The 12,536-nt window shown below is 37.8% G+C and overlaps 2 pseudogenes; one reads left to right on the top strand and one right to left on the bottom strand.

The window, feature by feature from the left end:
* The first annotated feature begins 299 nt into the window (after positions 1-299).
* LOC112680470 lies at positions 300-4,059 on the top strand (annotated as a pseudogene).
* Positions 4,060-11,175: 7,116 nt separating this feature from the next.
* LOC112680469 lies at positions 11,176-12,325 on the bottom strand (annotated as a pseudogene).
* Positions 12,326-12,536: the final 211 nt, after the last annotated feature.

The following is a 12,536-nucleotide window of genomic DNA, read 5'->3' as shown; positions in this document are numbered from 1 at the left end:
TTTTTTATGTAGCCCCTGTGTGAAAAACTAACATTATTATACTTTTTTATCAATAATAAATATTTTATGGTTAGGACTCTATAAGTAAATTCCATCGAATGCCAAATTTACAATTTTGAATTCACCTTATTATTAGTTTACTTAAATTATTAAATAAAAAAATTAATTATATATTGATAAATATAAATATATTATAATATCGAGTGTTTAAAGTATTATGTACAACGACTAATTTTGACCGTTCATCATCATCAGATTATAAAAGCACAATTAACATTATATTGATCGTTTAAACTAGGTATGGGATACAATTTGAGTCTATTGCTAAAGATGAATTTGAGAAAAAATTCGGATATGAAGTAGCTCCAGCAGGATTGTTTGTTGACCCTCATCTTCCATTTTTAGCAGCAACGCCAAATGGTCTTATTGGGGATGATTCAATTATAGAAATTATATGTACAATCGGGTAACTTATTTTTAAAATGTATACATTTTACTGAACGTACTATTTATTATTATTTCATTACTGTAATTTTTTTTTAAATTATTTTTATAAGGAATTTGTGTGGATAAAATTGAACGCGATGATGATTTCTGGCGTAATAGAATGGAGCTGATTTTATCAGAATTCTATATTGAATACATGGTGCCAGAAATAGTGAATCCTCGATATTTAAAAAATAAATATAAACCATATGCAACGTACCAATGATTTGTTTATTTTAAAGTTATTAATTTTCGAAAAGAAGAAAATGTATTTAGTAGATGTAATAGTCGGGTTACGCATAAGGCGCGTATACACGAGCGAACAAAAATAACGAATGCTCACGAACGTTTGTGTGCGACCCACCATGCGACCGTGTAGACGACGTTCGCGAGCATTCGCGAGCGTTCGAGAACGTTCGCTGAATAGGTCGAATTGACTCGCACGACGAGCCGATCACTGTCGGTTTTTTAGTTATGTTCAAAGGAACACCGCGAGCATTCGTGTCACCGTTTGGACGGTATAGTTAATTCAAACGTGCGTTATAAAATAATAAATAAATAAGTACTTAACTTACACTTTTTTATTATCTATTTGAAAATGGATTGGGATAGCAAAGATTGCTTGAATTTAATTGAAGCATTTAGATTGCAAGAAGTGTTGTGGGACTCGAAAAATCCATCATATTTTTCAAAAAATGCCAAACATGATGCTTGGTGTCACTTGGCAAAAGAAATGAAAAGACCGGTTGAGGAAATTAAAAAAAAATATTAAGCTTACAGGGATCATATCGTAGAGAAAAAGCAAAAGTAAAAAAGTTATGGAACTGGAAAAGGTAAACATTAAAAATTAATAATTAATAATAATTAGAATGAAAATTTAGAAATTAAGTACCTACCTACTTATAATATTATTTTTAAAAGGTGCCAACGACATATATCACTCAAAATGGTTTGGTTTCGACGCCATGCATTGTTTTTTAGCTGATAGAGATGATCCAATGCCGACTATAAATTCTGTAAATGTGAGTTTTAATAACTATGTCATGATTATATTTTTATATAATAATAATTAATAATATATAATTAATTATTTATAACTTAGCCGGAGTGTGTTTAGAGTTTTTATTTTAGGGGACTTTTTACTTTAGGGGACTAATAAAAATAACGTTAGGGTATTACTCGGCGAGAAATACTGTTATTTATAAATACATTGTATAGAAATAATAGAAATAAACTATGTATAATTTTCAAATACTTTAATAAATTATTACATAAATTAGAATGAATAATGAAATAGTATTGTAGGTTGACGCGGACCCGTGCGGCAGCCGTTATCGAAACGGCAGTCGCCGACCGTGTCCTTATCTTTCTCATCAACCGCCACTCCGCGGCACGCAACGCCGCAGCGACCCCCGTCCACCCATCCATCACCGGACAGGGGACGCGAGCGGTCGCTACGACGTCCGACAGGTACCACCTTTTAACCGTGCTGTTTTTCCGCGATCGCGTACGGATACACACCTCGTCGTGAATCTCAATTTTTATATACACAATCTGTGACATCTTGTGCGGTGTACGTTTGTTCTTCTTCTTCTTATTATTATTATTATTATTTCTTTCGTTCTTATTAAATATACGTATTTAATAGACCTACATTGTGACACAACAACCCGCGTCGTTATTTATTATTATTATTTTCATTATAACATCGTCCATCGTTTTTGTACAACACCAGCGACCCGTGCGCACACCACCACCACCTGTGTGCCGTGTCAAGGTACTCAATTAATCATTAAAGTAAAATTTTAAATATTTTGCCATTGTACACTGCCATTTGTTAGAAAGTAATCAGCAAAATGTTCCTTTAAAAAGTTGTTCCCTCCAATCACCCCGTATCAAGTGGCCTTCCTCTTCTCTATCAAACGATCCAGGTGGGGTATAGATGTTTCTTGATGATTTAATACGTCTTAAAAAATTATGTAAGTAAACAACTGCCATAACCACAATTTGAGCTTTTTGAAGTTCCAATAACATTGGTTTTCTTAGAACACGAAAGACGGCAGATGAGATGCCAAATGCGTTCTCAACAATTCGTCGAGCATGACTTAACCGGTAATTAAATATTCTTTCTTTTGTACCTTTATCATGGGTTCCAGAATACGGTTTCATAATATGTTTTGTAAAGGCAAAAGCCTCATCTGCAAGAATAACGAACGGTATATCTACATTTTTCCCTGGCAAAGGTACTGGTGAGAGCAAGTTTAATTTCTCCCTTTCTATTTTTTTGTGTAATTCAGTATTTTTGAACACTCCTCCATCCGAAATACGTCCTTGACACCCGATATCGATAAACAGAAAATTGTAGTCTGCATCGACTAATGCAAACAATACAATGCTAAAAAATGATTTATAGTTAAAATATTCGCTACCGCTGTTCATTGGAGATTGCAAGACGATGTGCTTTCCATCCATATAAATGCAATTCGGATAATTCCATGTTGTTTCAAATTGTCTTGAAATATCAAGCCACTCATTTGACTTGGAAGGCATCTATATTAAAATAGTGTTTTATTAATTTACCTATAAACTATAATACTTATAAAAGTAAAAACTACATAATATGAATATATGATACACGATTAGTGATGTTCACATAATAGTATTTTGTTTTTTTTCTGTATTATACCTTATATTATACGTGTATTATTTAGAGTTAGAAATTCATAAAAAATTTTCTTTTTAAATCTAAGATTTTAAAATGTAACACAAGATTTAAAATAAGTTTTTCTACTTTTATCAAAAATAAAATATATAAAAGCAAGTAAAAATAAATTTTTATGAGCGTTTTAAGTTCATAATTTTACAACATTATCCAATACTGTATTCACGATGTGTTATAGGTATTCTAATTTAATATAATATATTTATTGTTATTATGTATTTCAGATTCTAAGTGAGATAAGAGAAATGTGTGCTTCACCGTATACTGGAACTGAAACATCCACAGACACAAACGATATTTTTATGCCAGAGGAGGACTTGATACAAGTGAAACACAAACACAAACATTTCCACAACAACAACAATTTGTATCTGCAGATAATGAGTTCACTTGTACAATCCAGCAGTCAAGAGGAAAAAAACGAAAAAATTTAGCCAATACAGACACAAGAATCGATGAAGCATTTGCGATTTTAAAGAAATCTGCTTCGAACATGGAATTAAATCAACCATCTCCCGACGAGTGTACTGCATATGGTACATTTATCGGAAATAAACTTCGAAATTACACTCCAAAAACCAAATCATTTGTTCAGTATTACTTCAACAATATACTTTTTGAAGCGGATATGGGAAGATTTGATGGAATGAACGAAAGCAATCAAAGTACATCTTTACCAACATGTTATGGTAATCTGCCACCAACAACCCATAGTTCAAGTCAAACTTCTCCTCATATTATTTTTCAAAATGTACAACATGCACAACCATCCACATCAAACGCAGTTTTCAATCCAATATTTGAACATACATCAGATGGGTCTTCTCCAGAATCATCATACCTAGGCTAGGTAGCTACTTATTTTCATATTAATGGAAAAGTTTGTATTCATTGTTTTTATTTTAATTTTGATGAAAAAGTATGTTTTTTATGTTTAAATTTTATGAAAAAGTATATTATTATTTATGTTTTTATTTTATGAAAAAGTATGCTTTTTATTTTTTAATTTTGATGAAAAAGTATGTTTTTTATGTTTATTTAATTAGTATGAATTTTGATTTGAATGAATTTGTTTGAGTTTAATTTAAGTTTGATTATTAATAAAACATTATTATTTATTACCTATGCATTACTTACTTTTACATATTCCTTTAAAACTTCAACGACTGCCATGCAGACTTCAGGAATTATACATGAATATATTTGTTTTGAAATGCCGAATAAATATTGTAAGCTGCTATATGAATCTCCGGTGGCAAGAAATCTCAGCGTCACAGCTAGCCTAACTGGTACCGAAATAGCTTGACGCATATTCGTATCTTGCTTGATTACTTTTGGCCAAATGAGATTAATAATTTTTTCAAAATTAGCTGATGACATTCTTGTAAAATTTTGAAAATGGAAACTGTGTACATCAGACTGCATACTATTTAACAAATTAGCTCCTCTATTTTCATTATCGATGTAAAGTTTTGATCTCCAAAAACGTCTTTTACGTCGAACTTTTTTTTCTTTGATTTTCATAAGTTCATGCATTACAATAAATGCTGCACTTGGAACTTGTAAATGATTACTCATAATTCACCAATAAAATAATAATTAAATAATTGTTATACTTGAAAAATTGTTTTTGTAACACTTTTTTTGTATTTAAACCAAAACACTACGTTTCGATACTAAAGTATGTTAACAACTACTGTACTCGACTCTGGAATGGGCCCGAACAGCTACGCATAGTATATTTTGTGCGTCACACATACATTTTGTGTCCACACGAACAAACAGAATTCGTCCGAATGCTCACGTGTGTACGCGCCTTTACAACTATGAAATTATATTCAATTGTATGTACAACGAAATCATATGGGCCAACGCGATTACAGAATACAGATAAACATTATTAATTTAAAATTATTTATTCATAAACAATATTGCGATAACAATGCGACTAGGGTCTATAATAAAGAGGTAGGTGGTTGTACACTTCACTTACACTAATGATCATTTACTAAGCACACACATGTAAGGCATGCACGCACGCACTAAAATAATTGCCTATACTGAACCCCTTAAAAACCGACCGTTGGCAATTTTTATTGCCCAAGACGAGTTGACCGCTTCTAGTTTTTTTCACTCCGTAAACCTTGTCGAGAGCTCCTGAAGATTCGAACCGTTGATAAATATCCTCGGAATCCGTATTATTCGTCTTAGGACCATAGTACTCTGCATTCGTAATCCGTTGTCGTTGTTGTTGTTGTATCCTGTTGAGAGAGTTGATAATTGGAGCGAGCGTATCGTTTATAAACGCGTCTGTTTCGTATTTTCCACGTTTCAACTCATTGTATTTAATTTTTATATTTTCTCTAGCACTGATTATGTCCGACAGTAATGACCTGTTCGACTCACCCATGATTATACAGTGTGTAAACGGTAATCGAGAACACTCAATATCTTTTTGTAGAGACCTGCTATTTGAATTCTGTTTTTTTGGCAGTTGTTATGACATAAAAATACACATTTTTATGGTCTTTGAATTTTTTTTACTTAACTAGTCATGCGCATGCGCATGTCAACTTTTTTTTTTTAAATGGCAACCCCCTGTTTTAACCACTAATTATTTTTTGCCTATTTTTTTAATGAATTTTGGTAGTTGAATCAACTTTCCAAGTCCAAAATTGACCAAGTTACAGCAATTAAAAAAAAAAAATTAAAAAAAAAATGCGCTTTAAATAATAAAAATAAATATATATTCTATTAACATTTAAATTAAATAAACGCTCGGTCAGGAATATAGGTGTATATTAAACAGAATATAGCTATATATATATATAAAAGGTAAAAAGAACAATAAGTTGATCAGCGTCGATTGCTGCGGAACGGTCACAAATACGTCTGACCACTCGACTGATTTGGGAAAAAGTGAAAAATATGCCGACCAGCACGCCGTGCTCGGCGTGCCGGAGCAAAAAAGGGGGGGAAGGGCTGTGGTACGGTGTGACTAATCTGGACCACACAGTGTCACGGCCTTTACTATAATTAAATATATTAACATTAATCGCTAACATTCGGCCTTTCCTGGCCAGTCAGAGCGTCCTCGGTCTGAGTTGGACCAAGCCGTAAATGTTAATAATAATAGAACAAATTAAAACATATTAAAACAATTTTACAGATATAAATATAATAATCAAGCAGGGCAGTTGACAGGCGGCTAGTTTAGGTGGTAGTCGATAAGGTACGCAGGAGGCCGCCTTATTCGGCTGGGTTTGGTGACACTCTGGTCGCCTTCGTTGTCGCGGTGCTCCCCATCGACCTCATGTCGGACATCACCGTCATGGTCTTGATTTTCATCCTCATCATCGACCTCATGTCGGACATCACCGTCATCGTCTTGGTTGTCATCTTCATCATCGCTTTCCGTCTGCCGTAATATTTTCCAGGACTTTAACTGGGTAGTATGAGCGGTGGTCGCGTAGACCTCTCGTCCATCCGAGGCCACTTCGGCCACCCTATAGGTGTCGCCCGGTAGTACCTCCATTACGAGCAAAGGCCGTTCGCGGTACCTAGTTTTGATCAGGTCGCGGTTGTCGTAACATAACGACCACCTCACTCACCTCGTACCTCACTCCTGGATAACGACTCCGGTCGTAATTCGTTTTCATGTTAGCTTGGCCTGCGGCGATAGCGTCACGCACCGAGTCCTGCACGTCACTCGGATCCGTCCATTGACCATTAGAACGGCTTAAGGCGTTCACCGCATCACCAGCATACCTTGGCTGGTATCCATGGAGTGCTTCGAAGGGTGTATGGGTGCTCGTTTTGTTTATAGCAGAATTGAGGTGTCTCTCTAATTCTGGTATACGCTCGTCCCAACGAGCTTGGTCGGTCGTCATTATCGCTAGCAGCGGCACGATGGTCCGATTAGCGCGCTCGACCTGCCCGTTTGCCTGCGGGTGACGAGTAGAGTTTAACGTGTGACGAATGCTTCGGCTTTGGCAAAACTTTTCGAATGATTTCCCGGTAAAACAAGTGCCACGGTCACTAATAATAATAATAATAATACTAATAATAATACGTCCGGGTATACAGCGTGTATTGCAGAATTTCGTCAACCTGTTCAGTACACCGGCGGTGTCCGTGGTACGGCACGGATAAAAGTGTGTGTATTTGGTCAAATTATCCACCAGAACCAATAAATACTTGTTACCGGTGGTGCTGGTCTCGAAAGGACCAAGGTGGTCAATGTGGATTATTTCGAACGGTCGCCGCCCAGTCGGTATCGGATGTAAGTAACCTGGTTTCTTGCCGGCCGGTACCTTGTGTGTGAGAAAGTCCAGACACATTTTTATATGTTGTTAACATACCGACGTAATCCGGTAAACCAGTAATCTTCGATAATTTTTGCGATGGTCCGGTCCAATGAAAAATGACCTCTGTAATCGTGTGCACCAATGACAATACCTTTCCGTATCGACCGGGGCACAACTAACAACGATCGTCCGGCGTGTTTCCGGTACAGGACACCATCATGTGTAACTCGTATGGTTCGATTAATGTTTTCTCGTGTTTGGTTAGTGCCTTCGTTTTTTTCATTAACGTAATTAGATTTGCGCTCGTGGAGTCGCCTTGTTGCATAAATCGCACCCTGTCCACGACAGTCATGGCAACAAAGACGTCGAGACGTTCTGTAAGTTCTTGTTCGACGGACAAATCTTCTGTATCGTGAGACGGAGGAGCGGCGCGACTCAGGGCATCTACGTGGGCCATTCGGCTGCCAGGTCAAAACTTAACATCAAAGTCGAACTCTTGCAAAATTTCGAACCACCGTGCGATCTGTGACCTGACGGTTTTGTGTATATTTAGGTAGACTAACGATTGACAATCGGTTACTACTGTAAAATGTATTCCCAACAAGTACGGACGCAGTCGACTCAGTGACAATATGACAGCGAATAACTCTAGCCGGCTGCTATGATACTTCGCTTCGGCGTCAGTCGTCTTTTTACTGACCGCGTAGACCATATGTAAATCTGTGGCAGTCGGGCCTTATAACAGTATTCTGACAGTGCCACTGCACTCGCGTCGGTGTGTACCTGAGTTACCGCTGCCTTCGGGTTAAACATGCGTACCACCGGCGCATCGCATAACAAATCGCGCAATGTGGTAAATGATTCTTGTTGTGTTTCTCCCCACTCGTACGTGACATCTTTACCCGTGAGCCGCGTCAGTGAAGCGGTCACCTTGGCGTAGTTGACGATAAAGCGTCGGAAATATCCCGTGAGACCCAGGAAGCAGCGCAACTCATGTGCGTCCCGAGGCCGCTGGAAAGTTTTGACCTTACCTTCTGGCCCTGTCGTATCGTGCCTTGGGATACTGTGAATCCGAGAAAGTCCAACTTGCTAGCACCGAACGTGCACTTAGCTGGTTTCAACGTCAGCTTAGCCGCGCGGAGCAAATCGAACACCTGTTTAACCACGGCGAGCATATCTTCCCAATCTTTGGAGGGGATGATAATGTCGTCCAAATATATGCATATATTAACCCCTGCTTCAGCAGTTTCTTAAAGACGGTGTTCATGATTCTTTGGAACGTACCATGGGCTCCTTTTAGCCCAAATAGCATTCTTTCGAACATTGCGGTGGTTTCCTCCGTGACGAATGCGGTCTTCTCTTTCACCTCCTCGCTCAACGGTATTTGCAAAAATCCGTTGGATAGGTCCATTGTCGAGAATATTCGGCCCTCTGCGAGCCGCGACAATAGGTCGTCGATATCCGGCATCGGATATGGTTGGTCGGTCCTGTTTGTTGATTAAGCTTCCGATAATCAACACACAACCGTTTCTCCCCCGTGCCCTTATTCACCAGTAACACCGGACTGGCGTAGGGCGACGTAGTCCGTAATAAAACCGGCGGACTTTCATTCGTCCAAAATCCATGCGATGATACTACTGTCGGTCGGTGACGTGCGGTACGGTTTTTGGCGAACGGGGTCGCTGCCCTGCAACTCGTCAATGTTCATTTTCATTATGTCCGTGCACCCGAATTCGGCAAACGTCTTGGCGAACACATCGCGGTAATCATTCAGGAGCATCATCAAATTGTCGCGTTCGACTTCAGAGACCTCTGGGTCTATTTTGACGTCAGTAACCAGCAACGGAGACATCTCGGGCTTATCCGTACTAACTAGGGCTACATACACGTCCATACTATCTACCAACATACCGTCGGTCAGCACTGACGGGTCGATGACGTTCAGAGTCTCGATGACCAAATCGTTCTCATACTTGTAATAATTAATGTGCAGTAGGTTTAGCCAAGATCGGCCCACAATTACATCGACCGGAATCGCTTCATCACTAACGACGAGTACCGGATGGTCGGCAGCTCTCGCGTTGTCGATCGTTATATCAGTCGTGGTTTCGCCCACAGTGGTCGTACCTGGAGAATTTAGGTCACCGACCGTAAACAGTGGACGAGAGACCTTGTGGATTTCGGACGCCGATCGCTCGGCGAGACTGACACGAACCAAAACGTTCGACGAACCGGTATCAATCAGACACGTAGCGCGAACGTCGTTAAACAATACGTTCTTCATAAAACAGTTCACCTTCGGGTTACACGACGTTGACTCTACTCGGTATGTCTCGGCGACTAGCGCAACCACGCGTGGATTCACGGTGCACTGTCCACGCGAATGAGTTGTCGCTTGACAACCCGAACACGGTTTCCGCGGCTCCGGGCAGTCCCTAGATATATGATCATTAACACCACAGTTGTAACATCGAGCCGTAAACGTTTTTTGTAATCCGGATGCAGTCCGCGCACCACTACTTAGCGTTCCCGAAGTCAACGGCGTTTTCTCGACGACACGACGAGCATTGAGGCGAGTGTTAATGTTTAATTTTCCCCCAAAAAGGGGAGGGGAGAAGGGCTGTGGTACGGTGTGACCAATCTGGACCACACAGTGTCACGGCCTTTACTATAATTAAATATATTAACATTAATTGCTAAAAATTCTATATGAAATAATAACACATGTTTGTTTTTTATATATATAAATAAAAAGTTTGCATTTTATTGAATATTTTTTACATTTTATTATTATTATTTTTCATTTTCAACTATCACGACGGCGGCGGCGGCTTCTTATCCCCGATCCTACGTTCAAGTGTTGTTTCATTCTTCCGCGATACCGTCGTCGTCGAGTCAACGGAAGTAATTAAAATATAGCGGTCCATCGTTCACGTCAACAGGCTGCGATTGCTATAAAAATATACCATTAATATTATGTAGTTGTGCGTGCGTATATGTAAAAGCGATGAAATTAATTACCTCAGATAGCGGATAAGTGTCGGAGTTATCGATAATGATGTTGTTGTTGTTCTCGTCGTCGCTTACGTAACCGATGGTCCGGTGGTGGTCGTAATGGTGGTTGCGGCGGCGGACGGGGTAGTCCGGTGGTGAAGTGGTGGTGGTTGTAATGGTGGTTGCGGCGGTGGACGGGGAAGTCTAGTGGTAAAGTGGTGGTGATCGTAATGGTGGTTGCGGCGGCGGACGGGGAAGTCCGGTGGTGAAGTGGTGGTAGTGGCCTAGGGCGAAAGGGTTAAACCCGCCGCCGCCGATGTCCCGTAATCGTTCGATAAATCATTTAAGATCAAAGGTTAAGCGCATAATTGACACTAATTGACCAATTACCCCGTTGAAGATCATAGGTCAAGTAGTTAATTGCCACTAATTGGTCAATTAATCCGTTAATTGCCACTAATTGGTCAATTAATCCGTTAAAGATCATAGGCTAAGTACTTAATTGGGTTCTAATTGCCCAATTAACCCTTTTAATTGACCAATTAGTGTCAATTAGGCTTATTGGGGTCAAAGATTAATTATGATTAATTGGGGTCAAATCTTATCGGTAAGGTCATCGACGGTGGGCAGGGGGTTTGGTGGTTTTGCGGGGGGGGGCAGATCCGGCTATTTTATCCTACTACCGTGATTGCAAAATAATCTGAAACAAAAAGTTTATTTTATTTAGGAAATATTCAAATAATCAAATACCTATACATAGCAGTTAATATAATATTAACCAATTAACAAACTATTCTTTAAAAATATTTCAAGTTGGATAAAATAAATTTATATATTTTAAATAATATTTATTATACCTGTATATTAAAGTAAGACTTCCATGATTTTTTATGTTTTTTTCTAATGCATCATTAATAATGATTCATTATTATTATCTTTGTTTGAAATTAAATTGTTGTCATTTTCTGAATCCAAATCCTCTTCTTCATTTATATCAGAATCTTCCAAACAGTTTTATCTCTGCCATCATGAAGCATACTTGGTAAACTTACACATTTTTCCAATAGCTCAAAGTAGTTACAAAATTCTTTATATTCATGTCTAGCATTATCTGGTTGAACAAATTTTGAATAAATTTTTCCAAAAACATTAAAAGCATCTACTGGAAAATTTTTAATATTTTGTTTTACTTCATTCAACCTTTTCTTAGACAAAAGACTAATATCTTTTAATAAACCAAGAGTAGTTTTATCAGGAGTTTTTGAGTTATTTGATAAAGTATTGTTGTTACCAATGAACCTTTCTCTCAACTGAGTTATTATACAGTCCAGAGCTGAAAAGTAAGTGTTAACTTTAAAATGTTGTGTAGGGTGAATTATTATTTCATCTCTAGCATTTTCACCAGCAATTTGTTTTTGCTTACGAGATCTTTGTTGAGGTAAAGGTTCAAACTCGTAATCACTATCTGTAATGAACTAACTAACTTTTTTGTTTGATCAGTAATTTCATTAAATAATTCATTTGTTCGAAGTTTATTTAAGAATTACAAATTGTCTTCTATAAGCATGGTAGCACAGTAAATATCAAAATCTGGACTTTGCAAGTGTTGAGATGTTTTATCTAAAATTTTAAACATACTTTCAAAGCTATAAGCTGTTAACAAAAATATTTCAGATGTAAAGTATTTAAGTAAACCACCGGCAGTGATGCCACATCGCCTGTCCCCTGGCCCTTCTGTATCTCTAATAAATTGAAGTGTTTCAATCAAAGCATTAAATGTTTTGAGTACAGTGCATAATGCATAGAAATGTGACATCCAACGTGTAGTAGTAAATCTTTTAAATCTTCTTATAGGTAATTTTGGATATATTTTTTTTTTTTTTGATTTTTTTCATACAAAGAAACTCTTTTTTTGCTCGAACAAACAAAATCAAAAATTTCTTTCAAATTTCCAAATAAATCCATAGCATTGTTACCCGATGAAACAGCATCAATTACTACTAGGTTTAATCTATGGGCCCAGCACC

The sequence above is a fragment of the Sipha flava genome, unplaced genomic scaffold, assembly GCF_003268045.1.
Source record: "Sipha flava isolate LNK unplaced genomic scaffold, YSA_version1 17754_pilon_pilon, whole genome shotgun sequence".
In the NCBI taxonomy this organism is placed as follows: domain Eukaryota; kingdom Metazoa; phylum Arthropoda; class Insecta; order Hemiptera; family Aphididae; genus Sipha; species Sipha flava.
This window is presented reverse-complemented; position numbering and strand designations above follow the sequence as displayed.